This window comes from Erinaceus europaeus, chromosome 12 (genome assembly GCF_950295315.1).
Source record: "Erinaceus europaeus chromosome 12, mEriEur2.1, whole genome shotgun sequence".
NCBI lineage: Eukaryota > Metazoa > Chordata > Mammalia > Eulipotyphla > Erinaceidae > Erinaceus > Erinaceus europaeus.
In genome coordinates, this window is record NC_080173.1 from 75,671,015 (window position 1) to 75,682,866 (window position 11,852).

An 11,852-nucleotide genomic window follows, 5' to 3' on the forward strand; every position below is an offset into this window, starting at 1 on the left:
TGCCCATACCCCAGCAGCATAGCATAATGGTTATGCAAAGAGACTCTCATGCCTGAGGCTCTAAAGTCCCAGGTTCAATCCCCAATACCACCATAAGCCAGAGTAAGCAGTGCTCTGGTAAAAATAAGTAAATAAATAATAACATTCTAGGTAGAACCTTCAATCTGGGCCCCTTCTCAGGAATAACAATAATATCAGTTATTCCCCTGCATTTTGTTAAATATTTTTCTCTTCATTATCCCATTTAATATTTGTTAAAACTCTCCAAAGTGAATCTTATGATATTTATCTGAGGAGTTGGGTTCAGAGAAGTAAAGTGACTTGCTCAAGATTACAAACTTAGTAAGCACCAGAACCTGGTATTTCAGACCCAAACATTAGTTTGCTTCTCCAATCCCCTCTCACTTTCCTTCCTGTCCACTGTGACCTGCTGAGAGCCCAATGTTTGTGGGGAAACCCACAGTCATTAACACTTTCATTTCAAGCTAACTAAGACCCTGACCAGCCCAGCTGGACTTGTTCTATAGAGAGGCTTTATTTCCCAGCTCTGTGTTCCTCCAGTTATTATGTGAGGGGTGAGGTCATCGTGAAACTACTTTCTGATGCTCAGGGGACTCTTTTGCAACTCCAGCACTCTTGATACTCTCCAGTTTTCAATTATTTTTCTATCTTTCTCTTCTTCCTTTTCTTCCTCTCCTCCTCCTCCTTTCTTTCTTTATTTTTTGCAGGGGGCAGACAGTGATGCACCTGGCTAAGCACTCACTCACATTACAGTGTCTAAGGACCCAGGTTCAAGTTCCTAGTCCCCACCTGCAGGGGGAAGGCTTCACAAGTTGAAAACAGAGCTGCAGGTGTCTCTCTGTCTCTTTCCATCTCTATCTCCCCCTTCTCTCTCAATTTCCCTCTGTCTCTATCCAATAATAAATAAATAATTAATTAATTATTATTTTCTGTGAGGGCTTTACTAGGGCTCCACACCTGTACAATTTCACTAATCCTGGAGACCCTTTTTTTTTTTTTTATCCCCAGATAGAAAGTGAGAGGCACAGAGGGAGAAATATGGAAAGAACAAAGGACACCAGAGCAATACTCCACCACTCATGAAGTTTCTCTATGCATGGTGCTTCCAAGTGGTAACTAAGGATCCTCACGGATGGGAAAGCTGTGTTCTACTGGATGAGTGAACTCCCAGCATCTCCCCCTCACCCAGTGACCTGTTCTAATTGTCACCAGGATGTGTGAGCTTTTGGGGAAATCCCCAAGGCAGAAGAGAACTAAATCAAAAGCCCAAATTGCAAAGCTATGGCTTAACTCGCTGTGTAATAAATTACCCCCCCATCCCCAAGGTTTAGAGTTTTAACAAAAAACAAACAAAAACACTTCTTGCCTCAGTTTCTATGGGTCAGGAAACTGGATATGACTTAACTGTCTACCTCCGATTTAAGTTCTTTCATAAGGTATCTTTTTAAGTCAAACTATTTTACAAAGGTGTGTTCTCATCTCAAGGTTCCACGAACTAAAGGATCCACTTCCGAGCTTGCTTGAGTGGTTGCTGGATGAGGGCCTTAGTGCCTCTCCGAATTATGTGGACCTCACCATAGGGCTACCTGCAGTACGGCAGCTTGTCTCTCCCAGCACAAATGATCCAAGAAAGAGAACACTGCCCCCCATATACAAATTAAATTTTTTTTCTGTAATTTATACTAAGAAATGTTTTCCTATCATTTCTGTTATAGTCTGTTTTCCAGAAGTGAGTCAGTGGTCACTCAAGAGGATTACATAAGGGTGTGTGTGTGTGTGTGTGTGTGTGTGTGTGTGTGCATTCAAATGTGCACGCACAAACACACACACACACACACACACACACACACACACGGAACAGAAGTTGTGAATCATGGGGTGTGGGTATGTTGGAGTGGGACTAAGTCTCTTTTCTTTTTTCCCACCAAAATTATTTTCGGGCTGGTTTCCTGCAGGGTTCAACTGTTCCAGTGACCTTTTTTTTCATTTATTTATTATTCTTGCTTTCCTTATTTCTCTTTTTTGTTTCTACTAGAGGACACAAGGCAGAGAAAGATAGAGACAGAGAGAGCAAACACTTGCAGTGCTGCTCCACTACACATAAACCCTCTCCCTCCTTGTAAGTGGGGACAAGGGACTTGAGCCAAGGTCTTCATGTGTGGTAACATCTGCACTCTACTGGCTGGGTCACCACCTGGCCCCAGGTCTAATCTTCGTTGCCATCACCCTCTGCCCCAATCTGTACACATTAATCCTGTTCTACTTTTCCTGAAACTCAATTTCTTCTCTAGACAATTGTTTTCATAATATCCTGCTTGACTGTTAGAGTCCCCTACCGATGGGCTAGTGCAACAGCTGACACCTGTCACTTGCTTAGTCCTTTCCGAAAGCTAGATCAGACACCTCACAAAAAGATGCACAAACTGAGGCTAGGAGAAGTAATCTTCCCAAGATTACATAGCTATGGCCAAGAGACAGTTAATGTAGTAGGATACTTGACTTGTTATGTGCATGGCCCTGGGTTTGAGCCTTGGCATTGCATGGGAGCATCTGCCAAGGTGAGAAAATGATGGGGAAAGAATTAGAAAGAGGTGCAAACCAATTAGAGTGTTACCCTGAGCAGACTGACCAGATATTCAGGCTTTCCCTCAACAACACCAAAGATCAGATAAAGGTGCCAAGGGTCATCTTTAAATTTCATAACTTTGGAAGAACAGGACTAAAATCATAGACAAAACCAAGAGATTAGGAAATCAAGACTCTTTCATCAGTCAAAAGCAGGTAGAAGGCCTAGATGATACTCGTAATGGGTTTCTTCTCCACACCCTTCTCCATTTCCTTCTCCTCCTTCTTCCTCCTCCTCTTCATCTCCTTTCTTCTTTTTTGTCACCTTTAGGGCTTCACCTTTCAGGGCTGACTTTTTCAGATAAAGACAGAGAGATAGAGACAGGAGAAGGAAACCACAAGCTTCTTCTAGTGCACTGGGGTCCAAGTTTGGACCTGTGTTGTATGGATGGCAAAGCAATGCATTATCCAGGTGAGCTTTCTTGCCAGACCTACAGGTAAAGTCTTCCTATTTGCCATGCTTCTGTGGTCCACGGGTGGGTCTTCTAGTCTAAAGGTTTTGCTTTCATTGTTATGCACTGAAGAGGAGTGTCTCTTTCACCCTTTGTTTTGTCTGCTGTCACCTTCCATGACTCTAACTCAAATTTGCTAAGATTGACAGAGTTGCTGGGAGCCAGCCTGGCTGTCTGGCATTTGTAGTTAAAAATAATCTTTAGAATGTTCTAAATTGGCTGCTGGATATCCGTAGCTTTAATTGATAAGTGATGCTCATGCTGTTAATATGACTGTGAAAATTACTGCTTCCAGAATGCACTGTTACCATTGTGGCTGTCTACCAAACTTCTTCATATCGTTTCTATCACCTGCTGGTCCCAATCCACCCAATCCATCACCTACAGGGGCCACAACCTATACTTTATCCACTGGGTTCATTTGCTTACCAGGAGATACCCTGAAAAACAGTTTGAACTTAGAGAACAATGAGGGGGACCTCATCACAGCTTATTTTGTTTTATTTTTTTTTTCAAGAATTTTGTGACTCCAACTGCCTCAGGGGGCAGGTACAACAAAATGACAGAAATGAAAACATTGAGCCACATTGAAATGCTCTACCAACAACTGCCAAATCCTGAGCCTTTGGAGAATGAGCTGACGGCAAGTACAGCTGTCCCTCGGCTAGTGACAGGGAGCATACACATAGATTGATGGATTTGGGCTTAAGCCCAGAGTTTAATGACAATGATAATAATGATGATAGTTATTATAATAACTAGACTTGATTGAGTACTTTCTATGTGCCAGACACTGTACTACACATTGTGTGTATTAGAGTATATTCCCTTAATTCATCTGATGAATTTAATTCTTATTTAATTTCTAGGATACATCTATGAAATAAATATTATTACCTATACCTTACAGGAGATGAGACTATTCAAACAAGAGTTTCAATAACTTTTAAAAAATTGTATCTATATATTTTCATGAGATACAGATACCAAAGCACTGCTTATTGCTGGCATATGCTAGTGCTGAGATTGAACTTGTGGCCTATGGAGTCTGGTATTTGAATCAACAGAGTAGCTCCCTTGATTATTACGATACTTTGCCAAGTGCACAACCCAGCTTTGAGCGTGGCCTCTACCGCATTGAAGGAAGCTTTGGTACTGTGACCTCTTTCACTATCTGTGTCTCCCCCCCAAAAAATTATCTGATACTCTACCTCTGTGTATCCATCCTGCCTGAGTTTCAATAATTGGTCAAAAAGTTATGAAACTAAGATAAGAATAATTTGACCCTTAATCACGATTCACATCTGCTGAAAAATTGTGAGGCTGACATATTAGAGAAAAAATACTGGAGAGCCACTCTTTCTCACAAAGATTAGGTCCTTTTAGGTGTGAATGTCAGTTTCATTCAAGTTCTTCAAGAGAAAATGAATTTACTGGAAAGATTTATACTGTGGACTTACAGTCAAGATGGTGACTAACTAGTATATCCTGTTTTCTTTCATCCCTGCCACCACCACAAAAACTATAACATACACCAAGGCCATCAAAATAGTTCACTCTGATAGTGCACTGTTTTGCCATGTGTACAACCCACTGCACTGAAAGAAACTTTGATAATGTGGTCTCTCATTCTCTCTTCCTGTTTCTACTTTAAAAAAGAAATAAAAGAAAAAGAAAATAAGCCCAAATACAGGCAGCAAGGACAGAGAGACTTGCATAGCAAAAGTAAAGATTTATCTCCAAGCTCTGCTCTACGACATTGGGGTATATTCCCACCACTGCAGCAATCCACCCTACAAGGTTCACAGACCATTACTTACCCAGTCCAGCCAGCAACTTCTGCTACTGCTGCTGCTGGACCTAGTGAAAAATGAAACACAAACTATAAACCACATAGTAAGCATAGGTGGTTGACAGCAGTCAGAGGAAACCACCTGCAATGATGTACCAAGACATCAGCTTAAAGAAATATCTCAATTGAACAGAGCTATGTAAATATCCTGATGAAGACTTAAGAGTAATGGTGTAAAACAGGCTCATCAAAATGAAAAGATCTATGGGGAAGGACTGCAACAAATTTACAGAAATGATGAAGTAAAATGTAAAAAAAATTAGTAACAGTAATCAGAGACATGAATAGTGCAGTAACTGCGATTATAGAAAAAAACAAAACAGTAGAGGGGAATACCTGAAAGGAGACAGATGCCATAAGATGAAAGGGAGAGCAGGAAGATAAGGTAGAGAAAGTCTTCCTCGCCCACTCCACACACACCAGCAGAAAAAGAAACAAACAAAAAACACTAAGACAAATATTATATGAGATTTATATAATAACAGCAAAAAGAACAACATTTATATCAAAGGGCTATAAAAGAAGAGCGATAAAGGAAGACAATTCATATTTGAAGGAAAAAATAGCTGAGAATGTCCTCCCAAATTAAAGAAGCTAGAGTCCTCAGATCCAGAAGTTTCAAAGAACTCCAAGAAAAATTAATCCAAATCTAAAGGTCATCAAGACACATAACAATCATAGTGATAAAGACAAAAAATAAAAGAGGATTCTGAAAGCTGCTAGAGAAAGGCAGAATCACCTATAAAGAAAAGATCACAAGACTATGGTCTGAGTGCTCAACAGAAACTTTAAAGGCTAGACATGACTAGCAAGACATATTCAAAGTTGTGAATGAAAAAAGAAACATTCAAGAACTCAAGAATGATTTATCCTGTTAGGTTATCAATGAGGTCTAAAGGAAGGACAAAGAAATTTTCAGACAAGCAAAAGCTAGAGGGATTTATTACCATTAAGGCCTACAAAAATTTTAAAATATTTATATAAAATGAAAATATAAAAGGACCTCACCCATAGGGATTAAGCAAACAAAGCAAGTAAAGCAAGCAAATTTTAAGAAAGACTGTGGACTCAGAATGCATAGTTGAGACTAAGTAAAAATAAATAAATAAATAAATAATTGGGGATGGGATAGACTGCAAAAAGAGAGATGGTCCAATGAACTTTGGATGAGAAATACTGTGCTTTGGAGGGGGTAAGAGGGAGATAAGGCGTTCTGTGACTATGAGAAATTATACTTTTAAAACATCTACAGGCTTGTAATCCAAGGACGTTTCAAAAACAAAACTATTAGGAAAATATTTATATTGCATTGGTGTATCACTGAAAACTATTTGGTTGAAAGAATAGAAACCCAAATTAGACTAAAAATATTTGCTGTTTCATATGATTCCAAAGGATGGGATAGTGTGGGGCTAGTGGTAACATCAGATACATCTGAACACAAGGCTCAAATGGTATCTCTGAAGAACTTTGCCATTGTCTTCACCTTTGAGTTTTACATCCCTATGTGGACCTCATTCTTTATTGCTATACATGGGCTTCAAGATGATAAGCATCTCCAGGCTTACTTATATCCAGCACCCAGATCTTAGAGGTAAGAATCAGTATTCTTTTCCAGTCCCATCAGAAAAGTCCCCAAGAGATTGATTATTCCAGATTGAAGCCGGTACTTGTCCCTGATCCAATCATTACACCATTGAGAAGTACTTTGATTGGCTCCATTGGGGTCATATTTCATCTTAAGCCAATTAACTACAATTGGAGAGTTCAGTGACAATGTACAAAATGATTACTGGGAGTCCTGATCTTCCCAACAAGGAAAGGACTCGCTGAGTTGAGGAGACAACCCAGAAGTATGGGCCTCAGGAACTAAGTCAGCTTCTGAAGTCAGATGCTCACCCTACCTTCTTTAAATGGTGAGCAATATTAGCTTCTTCTCACAATCACTGTGAATCTCACTATACACGGACTTCATTCTCCTGTCACTATTAAATGACTTCCTTACTTGACACATTACCATAATTACCCTTCAAGCTTCTACCCAGCTGCTAAATACTTTGCTCCCCCTGAGGTTATTAATTAATGGAAGAAAATCTAATCCCTTTCAGGTGCACCAAAATTTACTAAACAATCTACCAACTGCTTGCTCTGGATTGCATGCCATGTCCAGTAATGGCAGTAACAACAAGGGCAACAAAATGGGAAAATGGCCTGCAGGACTAGTGGATTCATAGTGTAGGCACCAAGCCCCAGCGACAACCCTGGAGGCAAAAGGAAAGGGAAGGGGAGGGAAGGGGAGGGAAGGGGAGGGAAGGGGAGGGAAGGGAAGGGAAGGGAAGGGAAGGGAAGGGAAGGGAAGGGAAGGGAAGGGAAGGGAAGGGAAGGAGAGGGAAGGGAAGGGAAGGGGAGGGGAGGGAAGGGGAGGGAAGGGGAGGGAAGGGAAGGGAAGGGAAGGGAAGGGAAGGGAAGGGAAGGGAAGGGAAGGGAAGGGAAGGGAAGGGAAGGGAAGGGGAGGGAAGGGGAGGGGAGGGGAGGGGAGGGGAAGGAAGGGAAGGGAAGGGGAGGGGAGGGGAGGGGAGGGGAGGGGAGAGGAGGGGAGGGGAGGGGAGGGGAGGGAAGGGGAGGGGAGGGGAGGGAAGGGAAGGGAAGGGAAGGGAAAAAAGGAAAGGAAAGGGAAAAAAGGAAAGAAAAAGGACAGTGGATAAAGAATAATTTGTGAACTATTAAATATAAGTTTCTTTCTTCACCCCCTCATCACAAAGAATGCTATTAGTGTTCACCTTATGGATAGCTGTGAAGATTAATTTCAGTTATCTGAATATATATATTCATATATATCATGAAATAATACCAGTGAAGTGATATGTATTAACTGCTATGCAACAGGCACCATGAATGGTGGCGTCTTTCATTCTTTAAAAGTGTGGGGAGGGGAGTCGGGCAGTGGCGCAGCGGGTTAAGCGCACGTGGCGCAAATCGCCAGGACCTGCGTAAGGATCCCAGTTTGAGCCCCCGGCTCCACACCTGCAGCGGAGTTGCTTCACAAGTGGTGAAGCAGGTCTGCAGGTGTCTGTCTTTCTCTCCTCCTCTCTGTCTTCCCCTCTTCTCTCCATTTCTCTCTGTCCTATCCAACAACAACGACATTAATAACCACAACAATGTTAAACAACAAGGGCAACAAAAAGGAAAATAAATAAATAAATAAAAACTTAATAAAAAAATAAAATAAAATAAAATAAAAGTGTGGGGAGTCGGGCTGTTAACCTGCGCAACAGGTTAAGCGCAGGTGGGGCAAAGTGGAAGGACCAGCGTAAGGATCCGGGTTGGAGCCCCCGTCTCCCCACCTACAGGGGAGTCGCTTCATAAGCGGTGAAGCAGGTCTGCAGGTGTCTTTCTCTCCCTGTCTTTCTGTCTTCCCCTCCTCTCTCCATTTCTCTGGCCTGTCCAACAACGACGACATCAGTAACAACAACAATAATAACGACAATAAAACAAGGCTAACAAAAGGGAATAAATAAATAAATATTAAAAAGAAAGTGGCAAAAAGTGAAAACCAAGCCAATGGAATTCTAAGGGGGTTATTAATGACCAAATTGGTAGCTGAAGAGTCTTTGAAAGAAGTTCTGAAAGGTCTCCTATAAACAGTCATACCACCCTAAGTAGGCCATATATAAGACCACTCTAAAACTTTACAAGAATGGTATTAAAATATCTTCAATCTTTGATATCAATAAATGTCAATGGCCTGAATTCACCTGCTAAAAGGCACAGAGTAGAAAGATGGATCAGAAAACACAACCCAACAAGATGCTGTTTACAGGAAACCCACCTAACTCAACAAGACAAACACAGGCTCAAAGTGAAAGGATGGAAAACTATCATACAAGCCAATGGCTCACAAAAAAGGGCAGAAACAGCTATTCTCATATCTGACATGATAGAATTTAAAATATGTTGTATGCTTTAAATTGGGTTGTTCTAGTTCTCCCCCACCAAGAGAATTGGATGAGTCCTGTTAATTTCGTGGGCCTGCTTGGCCCCGCCCCAAGGAACCCCGAGAGAGGGTTCCTGAGTTCCTAAGTTCGAGAGTTTCAGGGTTACAGAGTAAGAGAGAGTTCCAGTGTGCCAGAGTTTCAGAGGGTTCCCGAGTACGAGAGTTCGAGAGTTCCTGAGTTCCAGAGTAGAGTTCCAGAGTTCCAGAGTTGGAGAGTTCCTGAGTTCAAGAGTAAGAGAGAGTGTTTGTGCCGCCGCAAAGAGACAGCAGAGTTCTGTTTGGTGATTAGTTTGTCTTAGTTTATGAATCGTTGTTCCTGAATAAAGAAATACAGCTTCCCTGCCCAGCCGTTGTCTCCGCGTCTGTTACCCGCCGTGAAGCAAGCCAGCCCGGCTAGCTCAGTTGGTAGAGCATGAGACTCTTAATCTCAGGGTCGTGGGTTCGTGCCCCACGTTGGGCGCCATTTGTTGTTAAAATTCGGTGGCTCCAACTGGCCGGGCTAGCTTCTCGGGCAGGTAACAGAGATGACCAGAGACATACGGCTGGGCAGGGAAGCTGTATTTCTTTATTCAGGAACAACGATTCATAAACTAAACCAAACTGATCACCAAACAGAACTCTGCTGTCTCTTTGTGGCAGTGCAAGCACTCTCTCCTACTCTCCAACTCTGGAACTCTGGAACTCTTCAACTCTGGAACTCTCTGAACTCTCGCACTTTGGAACCCTCTCTCGGTGTTTCTCGGGGCGGGGCCAAGCAGGCCCGCGAAACTGACTGGATTGATCCAATTCTCTTGGCGGGGGAGAACTAGAACCCAATTTAAAGCATACAACAAAAATAAATAAATAAAATTTAAAAAGATAAGGGTGGACACTACTATAGGGTGCTCAGTGGATCAGTCAAACAAGAGGACTTAACAATTATTAACATCTATGCACCCATTTAAATACATCAAACATCTACTGAAAGAGCTACAGCAATATAATAACAGCAACAAAGTTATAGTAGGGGACTTCAACACCCCACTCTCTCAATTTGACAGATCATCCAGGCAGAAAATCAATAAAGACATGAGGGAGTTAAATGAGGTGATAGATAAACTAGAACTATTGGACATTTTCAGTGTCATTTGTCCCAAGAAACTGGAATACACATTTTACTCAAGTTCACACTGATCATTCTCAAGGATAAACCATATGTTAGGCCACAAAGACAGCATCAGAAAATTCAAGAACATTGAAATGATCCTAAGCATCTTCTCAGACCACAGTGGAATTAAACTAACACTTAACAATCAACAAAAGATTAGTAATAGCCCCAAAATGTGGAAGCTCAACAGTACACTGCTTAACAACTACTAGGTCAAAGAGGAAATAAAGGAAGAAATCAAAATGTTTCAAGAGTTCAATGAAAATGAAGACACAAGCTATCAAAATATTTGGGACACAACTAAGGCAGTACTGAGAGGGAAGTTCATGGCCATATAAGCACACATTAGGAAACAAGAAAAAGCACAAACAAACAGCCTGATTGCACATCTTAAAGACCTAGAAGAAGAAGGACAAAGGAACCCTAAAGCAACCAGAATGATAGAAATAACTAAAGTTAGGGCAGAAATCAATAACATTGAAAACAAGAAAACCATACAAAAGATCAACAAAAGTAAATGTTGGTTCTTCAAAAGAGTGAACAAAATCAACAAACCTTTAGCCAGACTCACAAAACAAAAAAGGCAGAAGACTTCTATGAACAACTATATGCCACCAAGCTAGAGAACCTGGAAGAAATGGACGATTTCCTATATATCTACCAACTTCCAAAACTAAGTAAAGAGGAAGTGGATAACATGAACAGGCCCATCACATCTAATGAAATTGAAACAGTTATCAAAAATCTCCCCAAAAATAAAAGTCCTGGACCAGATGGTTTTACAAATGAATTCTACAAAGCCTTCAAAGAAGAACTAATACCTCTACTTTTAAAAGTCTTCCCGAAGATTGAAGACACTGGAATACTCTCTTCCAGCTTCTATGAAGCCGACATCACTCTGATACCAAAAGCAGACAGGGACACAACCAAAAAAGAAAACTACAGACCAATATCTCTGATGAACATAGATGCTAAAATATTGAACAAAATTCTAGCCAACCGGATACAGCAGTATATTAAAAAGATTGTTCATCATGACCAAGCGGGGTTTGTCCCAGGCATGGAAGGTTGGTTTAATATATGTAAATCAATCAACATGATCCACCACATCAACGAAAGTGTCGGGCATTAAGCCACCTCCCCTGAATTCCTGATACTATGGCCTATTTACATAATCATTGCTTTGCCTGAAAGCTCCCCACCCAATTCCATACCTTTGATCTATCTTCTTTCTACCTTGAGACCCGCCCTGCCTGCAGGGTAACATTAATCCCACCGGCTAAAACCTTCACAACAGTTGTTAAGGAAGTTTCTACCTTAGCCCACTTTTTCCTTTTCTCCACCCTCTTTCCTAGCCATTTCCTTTTCCAACTTGCCACTTCCGGTTCAAGCCTATAAAAGCATTGTCTCTGATCAATAAAGACACATTGCATTCCCACTCCACCACAAGTTCCTCGTCTCTCTCCCATGTCGCTGAGTAAGCAGCAGCCCAGGCTGGCTCCGGTCAAGTTTTCTCCAACCCAGAGAGTAGGCGTCTGGGAAGAAGGCACCCACATGCTAGCCCAGCACAAAAGCAAGACTAAAAACCACATGGTCATATCAATAGATACAGAGAAAGCCTTGACAAAATACAACATCCCTTTATAATCAAAACACTAGAAAAAATGCCCAACACTCAACAAATGATTGTTAAACTAGTGGATGGATGGATTGCTGGTAGTTTGATTTGTGAAATAAGAAATTAGATGCTGATGTCAAAGT

At 41.4% G+C, this 11,852-nt stretch overlaps 1 non-coding gene across 1 annotated transcript; it reads left to right on the plus strand.

The window, feature by feature from the left end:
* The first annotated feature begins 9,331 nt into the window (after positions 1-9,331).
* Positions 9,332-9,404, plus strand: TRNAK-CUU (transfer RNA lysine (anticodon CUU)). The gene has a single exon. It is a non-coding gene; the product is annotated as a tRNA-Lys (tRNA).
* Positions 9,405-11,852: the final 2,448 nt, after the last annotated feature.